General features: G+C 40.7%; 1 non-coding gene across 1 annotated transcript; it reads right to left on the reverse strand.

Moving 5' to 3' along the window:
- Positions 1-226: 226 nt before the first annotated feature.
- On the reverse strand, positions 227-334 carry LOC130958587 (small nucleolar RNA R71). Its single transcript, XR_009077700.1, has one exon. It is a non-coding gene; the product is annotated as a small nucleolar RNA R71 (small nucleolar RNA).
- Positions 335-20975: the final 20641 nt, after the last annotated feature.

The following is a 20975-nucleotide window of genomic DNA, read 5'->3' on the forward strand; positions in this document are numbered from 1 at the left end:
TCCATTGGAAGATCCTCATCAGTTTTTAGCTGAATTCTTGCAAATCTGTGACACAGTCAAGACTAATGGGGTTGACCCTGAGGTCTACAGACTGATGCTATTCCCTTTTGCTGTAAGAGACAGAGCTAGAGTATGGTTGGACTCTCAACCTAAAGAAAGCCTGGACTCTTGGGAAAAGCTAGTCAATGCCTTCTTGGCAAAGTTCTTTCCACCTCAAAAATTGAGTAAGCTTAGAGTGGAAGTCCAAACCTTCAGACAGAAGGATGGTGAATCCCTCTATGAAGCTTGGGAAAGATACAAACAATTAATCAGAAAGTGTCCCTCAGACATGCTTTTTGAATGGAGCATCATAGGTATTTTCTATGATGGTCTCTCTGAACTATCCAAGATGTCTTTGGATAGCTCTGCTGGAGGATCTCTTCATTTGAAGAAGACGCCTACAGAGGCTCAAGAGCTCATTGAAATGGTTGCAAATAACCAATTCATGTACACTTCTGAAGGAAATCCTGTAAACAATGGGACAAGTCAGAAGAAAGGAGTTCTTGAGATTGATACTCTGAATGCCATTTTGGCTCAGAATAAAATATTGACTCAACAAGTCAATTTGATTTCTCAAAGTCTGTCTGGAATGCAAAATGCACCAAGCAGTACTAAGGATGCTTCAACTGAAGAAGAAGCTTATGATCCTGAGAACCCTTCAATGGAAGAGGTGAATTACCTAGGAGAACCCTATGGAAACACCTATAATTCTTCATGGAGAAATCACCCAAATTTCTCATGGAAGAATCAAGAGAGACCTCAACAAGGTTTCAACAACAACAATGGTGGAAGAAACAGGTTTAGCAATGGCAAGCCTTTTCCATCATCTTCTCAGCAACAGACAGAGAATTCTAAGCAGAATCCCTCTGACTTAGCAACCATGGTCTCTGATCTAATCAAAACCACTCAAAGTTTCATGACTGAAACAAGGTCCTCCATTAGGAATTTGGAAGCACAAGTGGGACAGCTGAGCAAGAAAGTTACTGAACTCCCTCCAAGTACTCTCCCAAGCAACACAGAAGAAAATCCAAAAGGAGAGTGCAAGGCCATCAACATGGCCGAATTTGGAGAGGAAAGAGAGGAAGTGAACGCCATTGAGGAAGACCTCAATGGGCGTGCACTAGCCTCCAATGAGTTCCCTAATGAGGAACCATGGGAATCTGAGGCTCAAAATGAGACCATAGAGATTCCATTGGACTTACTTCTGCCTTTCATGAGCTCTGATGAGTATTCTTCCTCTGAAGAGGATGAGTATGTCACTGAAGAGCAAGTTGCTAAATACCTTGGAGCAATCATGAAGCTAAATGACAAGTTATTTGGAAATGAGACTTGGGAGGATGAACCTCCTTTGCTCACCAAAGAACTGGATGACTTGTCTAGGCAGGAATTACCTCAAAAGAGACAAGATCCTGGGAAGTTTTCCATACCTTGTACCATAGGCACCATGACCTTCAAGAAGGCTCTGTGTGACTTAGGGTCAAGTGTAAACCTCATGCCTCTCTCTGTAATGGAGAAGCTAGGGATCTTTGAGGTACAAGCTGCAAGAATCTCATTAGAGATGGCAGACAATTCAAGAAAACAAGCTCATGGACATGTAGAGGATGTTTTGGTGAAGATTGAAGACCATTACATCCCTACTGATTTCATAGTCCTAGAGACTGGGAAGTGCATGGATGAATCCATCATCCTTGGTAGACCCTTCCTAGCCACAGCAAAGGCTGTGATTGATGTTGATGGAGGAGAGTTGATCATTCAAGTGAATGAAAAATCCTTGGTGTTTAAGGCTCAAGGATATCCCTCTGTCACCATGGAGAAGAAGCATGAAGAGCTTCTCTCAAATCAGAGTCAAACAGAGCCCCCACAGTCAAACTCTAAGTTTGGTGTTGGGAGGCCACAACCAAACTCTAAGTTTGGTGTTGAACCCCCACATTCAAACTCTAAGTTTGGTGTTGGGAGGTTCCAACATTGCTCTGAGTATCTGTGAGGCTCCATGAGAGCCCTCTGTCAAGCTACTGACATTAAAGAAGCGCTTGTTGGGAGGCAACCCAATGATATATTTTAGATATTTTCCTTTGTTATTTTATCTTATTTTGTAGGTTGATAATCATGAGAAGTCACAAAATCAATTGAAAAAGCAAAAACAGAATGAAAAACAGGAAGAAAAATAGCACACCCTGGAGGAAGAACTCACTGGCGTTTAAACGCCAGTGAGGCTAGCAGTTGGGCGTTTAACGCCCAGTCTGGCACCATTCTGAGCGTTTAACGCCAGAAAGGGGCACCAGACTGGCGTTAAACGCCAGAAAAGGGCAAGAACCTGGCGTTAAACGCCAGGAATGGGCATCAGCCCGGCGTTTAACGCCAGATTTGGCACAAAACGTGATTTTGAGTGCCATTTGGTGTAGGGATGACTTTTCCTTGACACCACAGGATCTGTGGACCCCACAGGATCCCCACCAACCCCACCACACTCTCTCTTCTTCACCCATTCACCAATCACCTCAACACCTCTTCCCCATAAACCCTTCTTCACTCCTTCATCTTCAAACCACCTAAACACCACTTCTCCCCCTCCTTGGCCGAACACAAAGCCATCTCCCTCTCCTCCTTTTCTTCTTCTTCTACTCTCATATCTCTTCTTTTGCTCGAGGACGAGCAAACCTTTTAAGTTTGGTGTGGTAAAAGCATTGCTTTTTGTTTTTCCATAACCATTTATGGCATCCAAAGCCGGTTCAACTGAGAAGGCATGACCTCAAGCCCATCACTAAGAAAAGGATGGAGCAAACAAGAGACCCCTCTCATCAAGAGATCCTTGAGATACCTCAAGGGATGCACTTTCCTCCACAAGACTATTGGGAGCAACTAAACACCTCCCAAGGAGAATTGAGTTCCAACATGGGACAACTAAGGGTGGAGCACCAAGAACACTCCATTCTCCTCCATGAAATTAGAGAAGATCAAAGAATCATGAGAGAGGAACAACAAAGACAAGGAAGAGACATTGAGGAGCTCAAGCACTCCATAGGATCTTCAAGAGGAAGAACAAGCCGCCATCACTAAGGTGGACCCGTTCTTTAATCTCCTTGTTCTTTATTTTTCTGTTTTTCAAAATTTTCATGCTTATGTTTATCTATGTTTGTGTCTTATGATCATTAGTGTCTTAGTGTCTATGCCTTAAAGCTATGAATATGAATCCATCACCTTTCTTAAATGAAAACTGTTTTTATTACAAAAGAACAAGAAGTACAGGATTTCAAATTCATCTTTAAAACTAGCTTAATTAGTTTGATGTGGTGGCAACACTTTTGTTCTCTGAATGTATGCTTGAACAGTGCATATGTCTTTTGAATTTGTGGTTCATGAATGTTAAAGTTGTTGGCTCTTGAAAGAATGATGAAAAAGGAGACATGTTACTGAGGATCTGAAAAATCATAAAAATGATTCTTGAAGCAAGACAAAGCAGTGAATACAAAAAAAAAGGAGAAAAAGGAAAAAACGAAAAAGAAAAAGAAAGAAAAAGAAAGAAAAAGAAAGAAATAAAGTTGTGATCCAAGGCAAAAAGAGTGTGCTTAAGAACCTTGGATACCTCTAATTGGGGACTCTAGCAAAGCTGAGTCACAATCTGAAAAGGTTCACCCAATTATGTGTCTGTGGCATGTATGTATCCGGTGGTAATATTGGAAGACAGAGTGCCTTGGGCCACAACCAAGACTCAATAAGTAGCTGTGTTCAAGAATCATCATACTTAACTAGGAGAATCAATAACACTATCTGGATTCTGAGTTCCTAAAGAAGCCAATCATTCTGAATTTCAAAGGATAAAGTGAGATGCCAAAACTGTTCGGAGGCAAAAAGCTACTAGTCCCGCTCATCTAATTTGGAGCTAAGTTTCATTGATAATTTGGAGTCTATAGTATATTCTCTTCTTTTTATCTTATTTGATTTTCAGTTGCTTGGGGACAAGCAACAATTTAAGTTTGGTGTTGTGATGAGCGGATAATTTGTACGCTTTTTGGCATTGTTTTTAGTATGTTTTTAGTATGATCTAGTTAGTTTTTAGTATATTTTTATTAGTTTTTAATTAAAATTCACTTTTCTGGACTTTACTATGAGTTTGTGTGTTTTTCTGTGATTTCAGGTATTTTCTGGCTGAAATTGAGGGATCTGAGCAAAAATCTGATCCAGAGACTCAAAAGGACTGCAGATGCTGTTGGATTCTGACCTCCCTGCACTCGAAGTGGATTTTCTGGAGCTACAGAAGCCCAATTGGCGCGCTCTCAACGGCGTTGGAAATTAGACATCCTGGGCTTTCCAGCAATATATGATAGTCCATACTTTGCCCAAGATTTGATGGCCCAAACCGGCGTTCAAAGTCACCTCAAGAAATTCCAGCGTTAAACGCTGGAACTGGCACCTAAATGGGAGTTAAACGCCCAAACTGGCATAAAAGCTGGCGTTTAACTCCAAGAGGAGTCTCTACACGAAAATGCTTCATTTGCTCAGCCCAAGCACACACCAAGTGGGCCCGGAAGTGGATTTTTATGTCATTTACTCATCTTTGTACACCCTAGGCTACTAGTTTCCTATAAGTAGGACCTTTTACTATTGTATTTTTCATCTTCGGACATCTAGTTCTTAGATCAGATCTTGGTTCTTCTGGTTCCCTCTTTGGGGCCGAAACCAATGATCACTTTTGTTCTTATGTATTTTCAACGGTGGAGTTTCTACACACCATAGATTAAGGTGTGGAGCTCTGCTGTACCTCGAGTATTAATGCAATTACTATTGTTCTTCTATTCAATTCCGCTTGTTCTTTGTCCAAGATATCACTTGTTCTTCAACTTGATGAATGTGATGATCAGTGACACTCATCATCATTCTCACTTATGAACAAAGTGACTGACAACCACTCTTGTTCTACAAGCATACGAGGCTCTAGTGAATATCTCTTGGATTCTTTAACCGGAATCTTCGTGGTATAGGCGAGAACTGATGGCGGCATTCAAGAGAATCCGGAAGGTCTAAACCTTGTCTGTGGTATTCTGAGTAGGATTCAATGATTGAATGACTGTGACGTGCTTCAAACTCCTGAGGGCGGGGCGTTAGTGACAGACGCAAAAGAATCACTGGATTCTATTCCGGCCTGATTGAGAACCGACAGATGGATAGCCTATGCTGTGACAGAGCATCAGGGACGTATTTCCAATGAGAGGATGGGAGGTAGCCACTGACAACGGTGAAACCCTTGCATAAGCTTGCCATGGAAAGGAGTAAGAAGGATTGGATGAAGACAGTAGGAAAGCAGAGAGACGGAAGGGAAGGCATCTTCATACGCTTATCTGAAGCTCTCACCAATGATATACATAAGTATCTCTGTCTTTATCTTTATGCTTTATTCGTTTATCACTATACCCATTTGAGTCTGCCTGACTGAGATTTACAAGGTGACCATAGCTTGCTTCATACCAACAATCTCCGTGGGATCGACCCTTACTCGCGTAAGGTATTACTTGGACGACCCAGTGCACTTGCTGGTTAGTTGTGCAAAGTTGTGTAGTGAATCACAATTTCGCGCACCAGTACCACAAACTCTATGGACATTCTACTAACGATTGTTATGACTTAAAGGTCATAGAAAAGTTGGCCAGATAAGATCGACTAGACAAATACTTGGTAGATAGGTCGGACGAGCAGAGGAAGAGAAAGAGAGATGAAGAAGGCATCTCAAAGAACTTACCAAGTCGAAGAAGATAGCAGATCTCCCAACTTGCCAACAATCCCATTCACTAAAGAAGATGCTCAAGGGATAACGCCTGGCCATGATGACCCCGTGGTGATAACTATGATTATCACCAACGCAAACCTCCACAGAACACTAATAGATTAGGGTAGCTCAACGGATATATTGTTTAAACCCGGTTTTAACAAGCTTAAACTGGAAGAAAAAGATCTAAAGGCATACCCAAATAACCTCTTCGAACTGGGGGATACACCGATCTGACCTCTCAGATATATATCTATGTACATCATTTTTGGAAAGGGTGCAAAGTCAAAGACATTGAGCATCAACTACATCATGGTTGATGTCACTTCGGCATACAATGCCTTAATAGGTTAGACACCCTTGAACTGACTTGTAGCTGTTGTCTCTACACGCCACCTATGCATGAAGTTTTCCACAGCAGAAGGGATTGCCACTATAAAGGGAGATCAGAAACTAGGATGCAAGTGCTTGATGAGGGAAAAATGATTCCACACAAACTCACCGGCAAGTGTACCGGGTCGCATCAAGTAGTAATAAATCACAAGAGTGAGGTCGATCCCACAGGGATTGATGGATCAAGTAACTTTAGTGAGGTGATTAGTTTAGTCAAGCTAACAGTGATGAATTGGGTGAAATTGAGGCAGCAGAAAGTAAATTGCAGTGAATTAAAAGTGCAGAATGTAAAGCAGCAGAATGTAAATTGAGGCAACCCAACGTTACCCCCAACGTTTTTGACGTAATGTGTTTTCTGGAAAATGGAAAAAATGTAGCGACGCATACGCATGCTATGCGCACACGCGTTGATTTAAAATTTTGACAATCCACGCGCACGCGTAGGTTACGTGCACGCGTAGATAGGTGAACGTTGGCACTCCAACATTGAGTCAAACGCTGATGCCAACGTACGCGATCTGAGTTCTAAAATTTTAATTTTGAAAAAGTGTATCGACGCGCACGCACATGCAACACGTACGCGTAAGCTAATATTTTGACAATTCACACGCACGCGTAGGTTACGCGCACGCGTGGATAGAGCAACGTTTGAGGGAACATTGCCACTCAAACGCTGGGTCCAACATCTTCAAAAAAGCATTCAAAATCTGGAATTGGGGGATTTTTATCCATGCGCACGCGTAGGTTATGCGCACGGGTGGATGTGTATTCTAACCCTAATTGGGCAAAAGCGCAGGACACGCAAACGCGTAGAGTGGTACATTGCACCCTCCACGCGTACGCATGGATAGGCGAACGTTGACACTCAAACGTTGAGTCAATTGTTGATGACAGCAACCAGAACCCAATTTTTCAAAGGGACGTTTGACTCAACGTTAGACCAAAAATGTTGACTCCAACTTTAATACTAGAAAGGCAAAATTGGCACACTCGTCCCCTCAATTGCATTAGGAGCCAATCCAATCAACCTCAACAAAGATCAAGAGGCCTAATCGAAGAACCTGAAGGCTCAATTGAAAGTGTATAAATAGAGAAGAATTTGATTTAAAAAGAGGCTGGCAAGTAGGGGATTTTCAGCATAGGAGTTAGTTAGTAGATCTAATTTTCAGCATAGAAAGACACTTCTCTATAACTTTCTATTTCCTGGTTTTACTTGAGCTATGATGAACTGAATCCCAAATTCATTAGGGGGAGGAGCTCTATTGTAATTCCAATGAATCAATGAAATTTTTCTTCTTCTCAATTCAATTTTGTAGCTGTTGGATATCTTCTGTTTTGATTTAGAATTCTTGACTTCGGAAGGGGGTTGAATTCAATTGAATGCTTGTGTGAGCCTTGGAAGGGGAATCACTTGCATTAGAATTGGAGCTCTATCCTTCACTACTCTCTTGATCAACACCATTCGGGAGGAATTGAGGTCTTGAGAGTTAGTGTGGCTCATGGATGAGAGATTTGCACTTAACCTCTTCTCGTGACAATTAGATCAAGGAATTGCCAAGATTGATTGTGATTAGAGAGATTAGATTGCCAAGGAATTGGGATCCAATCAATTTTAATCCGCCATAGATCTACTCATATGGTTGAGAAAGGAGTTGAGACTCAATTGATTCATGATGGATTATGATATCTCCAATCCCTGATGAATCATTCTCTTTGATTCTATTCACTTTAGATCTCTCTGATTTCATTTTCCATTTAATTTGTCTTGCTATTTACTTTCCTGCACCCATTTCCTTTATGATTCATGTCATTTAAGTCTCCCTGCACTTTAAATTCTGCAATTCTACTTTCTTGCACTCTAAGATTCAGTTATTTACATTTCTTACAATTTAAGTTTCAGCTCTTTTAACTTTTTTTTTTTCATTTTACATTTCAGCAATTTACCTTTCTTGCCATTTAAGCTTCCACTAATTTGCTTTCAGCATCTAAATTTCTTGCTGTTTATCTTCTGATAATCAAATTTCACTTAATTCATCACTTGTTAGCTTGACTAAATTTATCACCTAACTAAAGTTGCTTGATCCATCAACCCATGTGGGATCGACCTCACTCTGGTCAGTTATTACTACTTGATGCAAACCGGTTCACTTTCCGGTTAGTTTATGTGGAAATCTAATTTTCACACATCAAGATTTTGGCATCGTTGCCGGGGATTGATTTAGATTGACAATGATTAAGTAGGTGATAATCTAGGTTAAGCATTTTTCTTTGTTTTTATTAAGGACACTAACTATTTGAGATTTTGTTTTTGCTAACTATAGCCTCACTCTAGCAACAGAGTGCCTTGTTTTTGTGTTTTTGGTTTGTGTGTGTTGTATGCCAGGAGGGAGAATGGGTGCATCCACCTCCTTTGATTCTGAACCAAATAGAACATTCTTGAGACTGAGAAGAGAAGCAAGAAGGAAGGGAGTGATTGGAGAAGAAGAATCAGAAGAAGAAGAAGAAAAAGATCAAGAGATGGAGGGTAACATCCCTAATCCACCAGAGGATGTGGCCAACAATAATGGCCAACCTCAGAGAAGAATTTTAGCCTCTTATACTATCCCCAACCCAAGAAACTATGGGAGTAGCATCTTAACTCCCAATGTCCATGCTAATAACTTCAAACTCAAGCCTCAACTAATCACTCTAGTTCAGAACAATTGTCAATATGGAGGAAGTGTTGCCGAAGATCCAAACCAACACCTCTCTGTGTTCTAAAGAATTTGTGACACTGTCAAAACCAATGGAGTCCACCCTGACATCTATAAGCTGTTGTTATTCCCATTTTCACTGAGAGACAAAGCTACTCATTGGCTAGAAACCTTTCTAAAAGTGAGCATCACCAATTGGGATGATTTGGTCAGCAAGTTCTTGGCCAAATTCTATCCTCCTCAAAGAGTATAAAACTAAAAACGGATGTTCAAACCTTCAGGCAGCAAGAAGGAGAGTCATTGTATGAAGCTTGGGAGAGGTATAAAGCCCTGATTAGAAGGTGTCCATAGGGAATATTTAGTGAGTGGGTTGAGCTCCAGAATTTCTACGAGGGATTATCCATGAGTTCAAGGAAAGCTTTGGACTATTCTTCAAGAGGATCCTTGCAAATGATGAAAATTACTTAAGAGGCACATGATCTTATAGACATGGTGGCCAACAATGAGTATTTTTACTCCTCTGAAAGACAAGCAGCTCCAAAGATAGGCGTATTTGAGCTTGAAGGAGTTGACACAATCTTGGCTCAAAATAAGATTATGCATCAGCAGCTTCAACAATAAATAGAAATGATGTCCAAAAGGAAGGATAGCCTGCAGCTTGTAGTAGTGAGCACTATAACTCAACCACCAGTGGTGTGGGGACAACAAGAAGAAAGTTATGAAGAGCAATAGACTAAACAAGTGCAGTATATGCAAAATTAAGTTGATGGACTGACAATTGGATTTTTGACGGTTTAGAATTTCTCAAATAAAATCTCGTCGAAGTATAGTTTCTAAACCAAGCAATAATCCTTTCATACAAAAAAGTTGTTTGTCACTAGTACAAACCCCTAAATTTATAAACCGAAGTATTGGACCTCGGGTCGTTCTCCCTAGGATTTACAATAAAGTGTCTTGTTATTGGTTGTGAGTTATTTTGGGGTTTTAGATGAGAAACATGAATAGTAAATGGTAAGAAAACTTTATTAACAAAATGGTCTTGGCAAGATTTGGTTGTCAAGGGTCTTCATCATTATCACTAGCCACAAGTATGGTAGTTGCAAGGATTAATCCCACTTAGTCATCCTTAAATCAATTAACAAAGGAAAGTCAAGTGAGTTATATCAATCCTAGTCCATAAGTCCTAGCTTTTCACTAATTGGATTAATGAAGGCTAGAGTTAATGGCTATCAACTAGCAATCAATTGGACACTAGTGACTCAAGAAATCCTAAGTTACCTTCTCAAGCCAAGAACATAAAATCCTACTCTAACATCCTCTCAAGCATTTCATCAAACACTTGGGGGGTAATGAAAGAAAGCATTTTTATTTGTAAGAATAAAAGGAGTCAACAACCAACAATTACAAAGAATTAACAAAACAACAATCAACAACATCACAATCACATGAATTATCTCAAATTGCATTATTAAAAGAAAACAAAAGAACAAGAGTATCTCAATTACAAAACCTAGAAACAAAATAAGAGAAATTACAACAAGAGAATAGGGATAGAGAGAAGAACCAAAGTGTAGCAATCATCAATTGAAGGTAGAAGTAGAAGGAGACTTGAATTAAACCTAGAACTATAAGATCCTAATCTAACCCTAATTCCTAATCCTAGAGAGAAGTGAGAGCTTCTCTCTCTAAAACTAACTCTAACTCCTAAAACTAAGCTAATGGTAACTAACATGTGTTTCCCTCTTCACTCCTTGGGTTAAATAGCATCAGAAATGAGTTGGATTGGGCCCACAAGGCTTCTAAAATCGCTGGCCACGTGTTGCATTAAGTGGGTCATGTGCCACCATCGGCGCGTCCGCGTACCGTGCGCGTGCGCGCCCCTATGCGCGATGCAACTATGGCAAATCTTATATCGTTTCGAAGCCCCGGATGTTAGCTTTCTAACCTAACTGGAACCGCATCATTTGGACCTCTGTAGCTCAAGTTATGGTCGTTTAAGTGCGAAGAGGTCGGCTTGACAGCTTTCCGGTTCTTTCATTTCTTCATGAGTTCTCCAACTTTTCATGCTTCTTTCTTCATTCCCTTGATCCAATCTTTGCCTCCTAAACCTTAAATCACTTAACAAACATATCAAGGCATCTAATGGAATCAAGGAGAATAAGATTTAGCTACTTTAAGACCTAAAAAGCATGTTTTCACTCTTAAGCACAATTAAAGGAGAAGTTATAAAACCATGCTATTTCAATGGATAAATGTGGGTAAAAGGTTATAAAATCTCCTAAAATCAATACAAGATAAACCGTCAAAACGGGGTTTGTCAACCTCCCCACACTTAAACCAAGCATGTCCTCATGCTTAAGCCAAGAGAGAAATAAGGGATATGACACTTATTCAAAGCAAAGAAACTATATGCATGCCACTAAATGCAAAATGATTCTACCTACTTGGTTAAAAATAAATCAATCTCCAAGACATACATGCACAAGTAGGGCTTAAGATCATATAACGATTCATGAGTCCTACCAATTTAAATATCAAAATGAAGTTCAAGTAGACTTGCAAGAAGAACGCTCATAAAAGCCGGGAATCAAAGAATTGAGCATCGAACCCTCACCGGAAGTGTTTGCACTCTAGTCGCTCAAGTGTGTAGGGTCAATTCTCTCAATTCTCCCCTAATCATGTTTTCTAAGATTTGTTTTTCTTCTAACAACAAACATATATTTCATGCATGCATACAAGTATCATGAGGTCTTTTCTTTAGGTTGTAATGGGGCTAGGGTCAAGGTAGGATCATATATGGCTAGTGGACTTAGGATTTGAATCTTTGATTAACTTAAACTTTCCCACCTAACCTATATAATGACCTATACAATTAAGTACTAATCTAACTACCCATTCCTCACTTTTTCACATACTCATGCATTTTCTTTTCATTTCACAACACTTATGCATTGATTCTTATTGAGCTTCACTTTGGGGCATTTTGTCCCCTTTATTACTTTTCTTTTCTTTTTTTTTTCTTTTTTTTCTTTCTTTTTTTTTCTATATATTTTTTTCCTTTTCTTTCCCTTTTTTTTTCTTTTTCACTTTTATTTCTCTTTTTTTTTTATATACAAGAGCATCAATGCATAAGGTTTTACATTTGAGCAATACATGAGTATGTACCCAATTTCCAATATTTACACTAAATATAAAACTACCCCTTTTATTCACCCAATGTCCCAAGGTTTCCACACTTGAATGATACTCACACACACTAGCCTAAGCCAATCAAAGATCCAAATTAAGGACATTTATTGTTTTTCGCTTTAAGGCTTGTAATGTGCTAGAATAAGAACAAGTGGGTTAAGTGTAGGCTCAAATTTGGCTAACAAAGGAAGATAAAAGGTAAGGCCATTTGGGTAAGTGAGCTAATGAAATGATGGCCTCAATCATATAAATGCATGAATACACAAAATAATGGATATAAAGAATCAAACAAATCGAAGATTACAATCATAGGAAGAGAATAATGCACACAAGAAGGAAAATAAGTGGTTATAAGATGTAGCCACATCATTAGGCTCAAATCTCACTTGCTTGTGTTCTTAGCTCAAAAACCATGTTCCAAAATAAATTCTTTCAAGCAAGTTCCACAAATTTTCTTTTTCAAATTGGTAGGTTGCCCTAAAATGGTTTCTTGGGAAAGAAATCATCACTCTAACCAAGTAGTCCTAATAAGAAGGAGGTAGTAAAATATGTACAAATTCTAACTAACATGCAACCTATCATGCAATGCAATAGCTAGCTAACATTGGTGTTGAAAAAGAAAATTGTTACCCATGGAGATCGGTCGACGACCTCCCCACACTTGAAGATTGTACCGTCCTCGGTGCATGCAAAGAAGAGCAAGGTGGACGGGTTGCTACAATTGATGAGTTTCTCCAAAGGGTTGTGCGGATGAACTTGTTTGTTGCCCCATTTAGAGGCTTTCTCATTCCTTTCCTTCTTGGTGGCCAACCTAGAAGGAGAGAAAAAGAAAGAAAATTAAGCCTATAACAAAGACATCAAAGCAATTAGAACATAGGCAGGGGCTAATGCCAAATAAGAGTATGGTTCTCTACTACATGGTAGCTACAACATGTGAGTAAGAAAACAATTTAAGCAAAGGGCATATCAACTAATACTTGATACAAGAGTAAGGTTAAAGCATGGAGAGTATATGGAGCATCAAGATCAAATAAGGATTGACACAAACAAGAATAGTGGTAAGCATGAGAGCATTCGGTCTCATCCTAACTCAATGATGAAGAAGTACAAAAACAAAGGATAATGAATTAGGAAGGACTAAAGCACTAACCTTGTGTATTGACAAATATTACAATTAATGTAACACAAGTCATGAAGCACCAAAACAAATGCAAGAAATTCTCAACAATTGAGTGAGAGAATTCAACACCATTATTAAAATGACACTTAGAAAAAAATCGAAAACATGCTATAAAAACAAAATGAAAATGGGGAGAGTAGAAGTATGCGAATGGGATGAACAAGAGAAAATGGAAGAGGAGAAAAAAAACTCTTTTTTTTTACCGACGCGTGCGCGTCATGCGTGCTTACGCGTCGATGTGCATATTGGTTGAAGGACGCGTACGCGCCAGGTGCGCGCACGCGTGCATCGAGTTAGGCCTGGAGGCATAATGTCGGCCCAAGTCTGGCACAACTCTCGGGTAAAAGTACCAGGAGTGTGGATCGTGCAATCGACGCGCGCGCGCACAGTGTGCGTGCGCGTGCATTGTCAATTTAAGATCATGTGCGCGTACGCGCCAAGTGCGCGCACGCGTGCATAGACTAGTGCCTTAGGCCCAATGTTCGCACAGTGCAGGCTTAACTCTCGGGTTTTTGGCTGGAGTCGAATTTTTTTTTTGCATCCACGCGTACGCGTACAGTGCGCGTCCGCGTGGGTGGTCAAAAAATGCTCAGGTGCGCGTACGCGTTAGGTGCGCGCACGCGTGGATGGTGTTCTGTTTTTCAAAAAATATTTTTTCTAAGTTCTTACACCAATCCAAGCCTTTCAATCCTCCAAACAGCTACCAAAACACCCTAAAACCTTATTTATCATATTATACTTCTAACTAAGCTTAACAACCCAATAAAAACAAGAAGTTAAACTAATTCTACCAATATGTACAAAGAAAGAAAATGAAGAGATGTTACCATGGTGGGGTGTCTCCCACCTAGCATTTTTGTTTATTATCCTTAAGTTGGACATTTTGAGGAGCTTATTGTCATGGTGGCTTATGTTTGTACTCATCCTTGAATCTCCAAGGATCTTTGCTTCTCAATTGGTTGACAGAATTTCCAACCATCTTCACCAAACTTGGGTGAGGTTCTCCCCAAGATATGAGCTCCCAAAATTGGTCTTCATGTTGTGATCCGGGATCCCATATCTTATTTTCACACCCATCTTCTAGTTGATCATCATGATTCAACTTGGGTGGTAGGCATATAGAATTCTCCTTTATGCACCAAATTCTCCTTCTAGACCCATACAATTTAGCATTCCTCCAACCATAGTATTTATGCCTTGAGAGTTTAACCTTAATGAGCCTAACATTCTTTTTCCAACCATTACACCACTCCCTCTTACTCTTAACTCCACAAAGAGCTCTAAGTTGACCATCATTTTCAATCAACCCATATTCAAGTGAGAAAGTGAAGCTTAGGGATAGAAATTTTACCCACTTGAATGTTATGTTAGGTGATGGTGGCTTGGGAAGGGGAACCTCCTGGTGCACGAAATTGTGATCATTACAACTCAAATAATCCCTAGTAATGGCTCCAAAGACTTGGTGCTCAATACCATGGCATAAACACAACTTCACACAACTAACCAGCAAGTGCACTGGGTCGTCCAAGTAATACCTTACGTGAGTAAGGGTCGATCCCACGGAGATTGTTGGTATGAAGCAAGCTATGGTCACCTTGTAAATCTCAGTCAGGCAGACTCAAATGGGTATAGTGATAAACGAATAAAGCATAAAGATAAAGATAGAGATACTTATGTATATCATTGGTGAGAGCTTCAGATAAGCGTATGAAGATGCCTTCCCTTCCGTCTCTCTGCTTTCCTACTGTCTTCATCCGATCCTTCTTACTCCTTTCCATGGCAAGCTCATGTAGGGTTTCACCGTTGTCAGTGGCTACCTCCCATCCTCTCAGTGAAAACGTCGCCTATGCTCTGTCACAGCATGGGTAATCAGCTGTCGGTTCTCGGTCAGGCCGGAATAAAATCCATCGATTCTTTTGCGTCTATCACTAACGCCCCGCCTGCTAGGAGTTTGAAGCACGTCACAGTCATTCAATCATTGAATCCTACTCAGAATACCACAGACAAGGTTAGACCTTCCGGATTCTCTTGAATGCTGCCATCAGTTCTCGCCTATACCACGAAGACTCTGATCTCACGGAATGGCTGGCTCGTTTGTCAGGCGAGCACTCGGTTGTCAGGCGATCAACCATGCATCGTGTATCAGGAATCCAAGAGATATTCACTAAGCCTCGTATGCTTGAAGAACAAGAGTGGTTGTCAGTCACTTTGTTCATAAGTGAGAATGATGATGAGTGTCACGGATCATCACATTCATCAAGTTGAAGAACAGGTGATATGTTGGAACAAGAACAAGCGGAATTGAATAGAAGAACAATAGTAATTACATTAATACTCGAGGTACAGCAGAGCTCCACACCTTAATCTATGGTGTGTAGAAACTCCACCGTTGAAAATACATAAGAACAAGGTCTAGGCATGGCCGTGAGGCCAGCCTCCCAGAGTGATCAAAAGATCTAAAGAACAAAAGATTCCAAAGATCAGAAGATGAAAATACAATAGTAAAAGGTCCTACTTATAGAAAACTAGTAGCCTAGGGTGTACAGAGATGAGTAAATGACATAAAAATCCACTTCCGGGCCCACTTGGTGTGTGCTTGGGCTGAGCAATGAAGCATTTTCGTGTAGAGACTCTTCTTGGAGTTAAACGCCAGCTTTTATGCCAGTTTGGGCGTTTAACTCCCATTTTGGTGCCAGTTCCGGCGTTTAACGCTGGAATTCCTGAGGGTGACTTTGAACGCCAGTTTGGGCCATCAAATCTTGGGCAAAGTATGAACTATCATATATTGCGGGAAAGCCCAGGATGTCTACTTTCCAACGCCGTTGAGAGCGCGCCAATTGGGCTTCTGTAGCTCCAGAAAATCCACTTCGAGTGCAGGGAGGTCAGAATCCAACAGCATCTGCAGTCCTTTTCAGTCTCTGAATCAGATTTTTGCTCAGATCCCTCAATTTCAGCCAGAAAATACCTGAAATCACAGAAAAACACACAAACTCATAGTAAAGTCCAGAAAAGTGAATTTTAACTAAAAACTAGTAAAAATATACTAAAAACTAACTAGATCATACTAAAAACATACTAAAAACAATGCCAAAAAGCGTACAAATTATCCGCTCATCACAACACCAAACTTAAATTGTTGCTTGTCCCCAAGAAACTGAAGATCAAATAGGATAAAAAGAAGAGAATATGCAATGAACTCCAAAAACATCTATGAAGATCAGTATTAATTAGATGAGCGGGGCTTTTAGCTTTTTGCCTCTGAATAGTTTTGGCATCTCACTCTATCCTTTGAAATTCAGAATGATTGGCTTCTTTAGGAACTTAGAATCCAGATAGTGTTATTGATTCTCCTAGTTAAGTATGATGATTCTTGAACACAGCTACTTCATGAGTCTTGGCCGTGGCCCAAAGCACTCTGTCTTCCAGTATTACCACCGGATACATACATGCCACAGACACATAATTGGGTGAACCTTTTCAGATTGTGACTCAGCTTTGCTAAAGTCCCCAATTAGAGGTGTCCAGGGTTCTTAAGCACACTCTTATTGCCTTGGATCACAACTTTATTTCTTTCTTTTTCTTCCTTTTTCTCTTTCTTTTTTTTTTCGCTTGCTTTCTCCTCTTTTTTTTTTTTGTATTCACTGCTTTTTCTTGCTTCAAGAATCATTTTTATGATTTTTCAGATCCTCAGTAACATGTCTCCTTTTTCATCATTCTTTCAAGAGCCAACATTCATGAACCACAAATTCAAAAGACATATGCACTGTTCAAGCATACATTCAGAGAGAAAAAGTGTTGCCACCACATCAATATAATTAAACTGTTATAAAATTCAAAATTCATGCAATTCTTTTCTTTTTCAATTAAGAACATTTTAAGAAAGATGATGGATTCATAGGACATTCATAACTTTAAGGCATAGACACTAAGACACTAATGATCACAAGACACAAACATAGATAAACATAAAGCATAATTTTCGAAAAACATAAAATTAAAGAACAAGGAGATTAAAGAACGGGTCCACCTTAGTGATGGCGGCTTGTTCTTCCTCTTGAAGGTCTTATGGAGTGCTTGAGCTCCTCAATGTCTCTTCCTTGTCTTTGTTGCTCCTCTCTCATGATTCTTTGATCTTCTCTAATTTCATGGAGGAGAATGGAGTGTTCTTGATGCTCCACCCTTAGTTGTCCCATGTTGGAACTCAATTCTCCTAGGGAGGTGTTAATTTGCTCCCAATAGTTTTGTGGAGGAAAGTGCATCCCTTGAGGAATCTCAGGGATCTCAGGATGAGTGAGGTCTCTTGTGTGCTCCATACTCTTCTTAGTGATGGGCTTGTCCTCATCAATAGGGGTGTCTCCCTCTATGTCAACTCCAACTGAATAACAAAGGTGACAAATGAGATGAGGAAAGGCTAGCCTTGCCAAGGTGGAAGACTTGTCCGCCACTTTGTAGAGTTCTTGGGCTATAACCTCATGAACTTCCACTTCTTCTCCAATCATGATGCTATGAATCATGATGGCTCGGTCTAGAGTAACTTCGGACCGGTTGCTAGTGGAAATGATTGAGCGTTGAATAAACTCCAACCATCCTCTAGCCATGGGCTTGAGGTCATGCCTTCTCAATTGAACCGGCTTCCCTTTTGAATCTCTCTTCCATTGTGCGCCCTCTTCACATATGACTGTGAGGACTTGGTCCAACCTTTGATCAAAGTTGACCCTTCTAGTGTAAGGATGTTCATCTCCTTGCATCATGGGCAAGTTGAATGCTAACCTTACATTTTCCGGACTAAAATCCAAGTATTTCCCCCGAACCATAGTAAGATAATTCTTTGGATCCGGGTTCACACTTTGATCATGGTTCTTGGTGATCCATGCATTGGCATAGAACTCTTGAACCATCAAGATTCCGACTTGTTGAATGGGGTTGGTAAGCACTTCCCAACCTCTTCTTCGGATCTCATGGCGGATCTCCGGATATTCACCCTTTTTGAGTGAAAAGGGGACCTCGGGGATCACCTTCTTCAAGGCTACAACTTCATAGAAGTGGTCTTGATGCACCCTTGAGATGAATCTATCCATCTCCCATGACTCGGAGGTGGAAGCTTTTGCCTTCCCTTTCCTCTTTCTAGAGGTTTCTCCGGCCTTGGATGCCATAAATGGTTATGGAAAAACAAAAAAGCAACGCTTTTACCACACCAAACTTAAAAGGTTTGCTCGTCCTCGAGCAAAAGAAGAAAGAAGAGAGTAGAAGAAGAAGAAATGAGGAAGAAGGGGGTGGCTTATGTATTCGGCCAAGGAGGGGGGGAAGTGGTGTTTAGGTTGTGTGAAAATGAAGGAGTGAAGAAGGGTATTTATAGGAGAAAGGGGGGGATAGGTTTCGGCCATTATGGGTGGGTTTGGGAGGGAAAGTGGTTTGAATTTGAAGGGTGAGGTAGGTGGGGTTTTATGATGGATGTGAGTGGTGAAGAGAAAGATGGGAGTTGATAGGTGAAGGGTTTTTGGGGAAGAGGTATTGAGGTGATTGGTGAATGGGTGAAGAAGAAGAGAGAGAGTGGTGGGTTGGTGGGGATCCTGTGGGGTCCACAGATCCTGTGGTGTCAAGGAAAAGTCATCCCTGCACCAAATGGCATTCAAAATCACGTTTTGAGCCATTTCTGGCGTTAAACGCCGGGCTGGTGCCCATTCCTGGCGTTTAACGCCAGGTTCTTGCCCTTTTCTGGCGTTTAACGCCAGTCTAGTGCTCCTTTCTGGCGTTAAACGCCCAGAATGGTGCCAGGCTGGGCGTTAAACGCCCAACTGCTAGCCTCACTGGCGTTTAAACGCCAGTGGGTTCTTCCTCCAGGGTGTGCTGTTTTTCTTCCTGTTTTTCATTCTATTTTTGCTTTTTCAATTGATTTTGTGTCTTCTTATGATCATCAACCTACAAAATAACAAAAAATAACAAAGAGAAATAGATAAAATATAACATTGGGTTGCCTCCCAACAAGCGCTTCTTTAATGTCAGTAGCTTGACAGAGGGCTCTCATGGAGCCTCACAGATACTCAGAGCAATGTTGGAACCTCCCAACACCAAACTTAGAGTTTGAGTGTGGGGGTTCAACACCAAACTTAGAGTTTGGTTGTGGCCTCCCAACACCAAACTTAAAGTTTGACTGTGGGGGCTCTGTTTGACTCTGATTTGAGAGAAGCTCTTCGTGCTTCCTCTCCATGGTGACAGAGGGATATCCTTGAGCCTTAAACACAAAGGATTCTTCATTCACTTGAATGATTAGTTCACCTCCATCAACATCAATCACAGCCTTTGCTGTGGCTAGGAAGGGTCTGCCAAGGATGATAGATTCATCCATGCACTTCCCAGTCTCTAGGACTATGAAATCAGTAGGGATGTAATGGTCTTCAATCTTCACCAATACATCCTCTACAAGTCCATGAGCTTGTTTTCTTGAGTTGTCTGCCATCTCTAGTGAGATTCTTGCAGCTTGTACCTCAAAGATCCCTAGCTTCTCCATTACAGAGAGAGGCATGAGGTTTACACTTGACCCTAAGTCACACAGAGCCTTCTTGAAGGTCATGGTGCCTATGGTGCAAGGTACTGAAAACTTCCCAGGATCTTGTTTCTTTTGAGGTAATTTCTGCCTAGACATGTCATCCAGTTCTTTGGTAAGCAAAGGAGGTTCATTCTCCCAAGTCTCATTTCCAAATAACTTGTCATTTAGCTTCATGATTGCTCCAAGGTATTTAGCAACTTGCTCTTCAGTGACATACTCATCCTCTTCAGAGGAAGAATACTCATCAGAGCTCATGAAAGGCAGAAGTAAGTCCAATGGAATCTCTATGGTCTCATTTTGAGCCTCAGATTCCCATGGTTCCTCATTGGGGAACTCTGTGGAGGTCAGTGCACGCCCATTGAGGTCTTCCTCAGTGGCGTCCACTTCCTCTCTTTCCTCTCCAGATTCGGCCATGTTTATGGCTTTGCACTCTCCTTTTGGATTTTCTTCTGTATTGCTTGGAAGAGTACTTGGAGGGAGTTCAGTAATTTTCTTGCTCAGCTGTTCCACTTGTGCCTCCAAATTCCTAATGGAGGACCTTGTTTCAGTCATGAAACTTTGAGTGGTTTTGATTAGATCAGAGACCATGGTTGCTAAGTCAGAGGGGTTCTGCTTAGAATTCTCTGTCTGTTGCTGAGAAGATGATGGAAAAGGCTTGCCATTGCTAAACCTGTTTCTTCCACCATTATTGTTATTGAAACCTTGTTGAGGTCTCTCTTGATTCTTCCATGAGAAATTTGGGTGATTTCTCCATGAAGAATTATAGGTGTTTCCATAGGGTTCTCCTAGGTAATTCACCTCTTCCATTGAAGGGTTCTCAGGATCATAAGCTTCTTCTTCAGTTGAAGCATCCTTAGTACTGCTTGGTGCATTTTGCATTCCAGACAGACTTTGAGAAATCAAATTGACTTGTTGAGTCAATATCTTGTTCTGAGCCAAGATGGCATTCAGAGTATCAATCTCAAGAACTCCTTTCTTCTGACTTGTCCCATTGTTCACAGGATTCCTTTCAGAAGTGTACATGAATTGGTTATTTGCAACCATTTCAATTAGCTCTTGAGCTTCTGTAGGCGTCTTCTTCAGATGAAGAGATCCTCCAGCAGAGCTATCCAAAGACATCTTGGATAGTTCAGAGAGACTATCATAGAAAATACCTATGATGCTCCATTCAGA

Source organism: Arachis stenosperma, chromosome 10 (assembly GCF_014773155.1).
Source record: "Arachis stenosperma cultivar V10309 chromosome 10, arast.V10309.gnm1.PFL2, whole genome shotgun sequence".
In the NCBI taxonomy this organism is placed as follows: domain Eukaryota; kingdom Viridiplantae; phylum Streptophyta; class Magnoliopsida; order Fabales; family Fabaceae; genus Arachis; species Arachis stenosperma.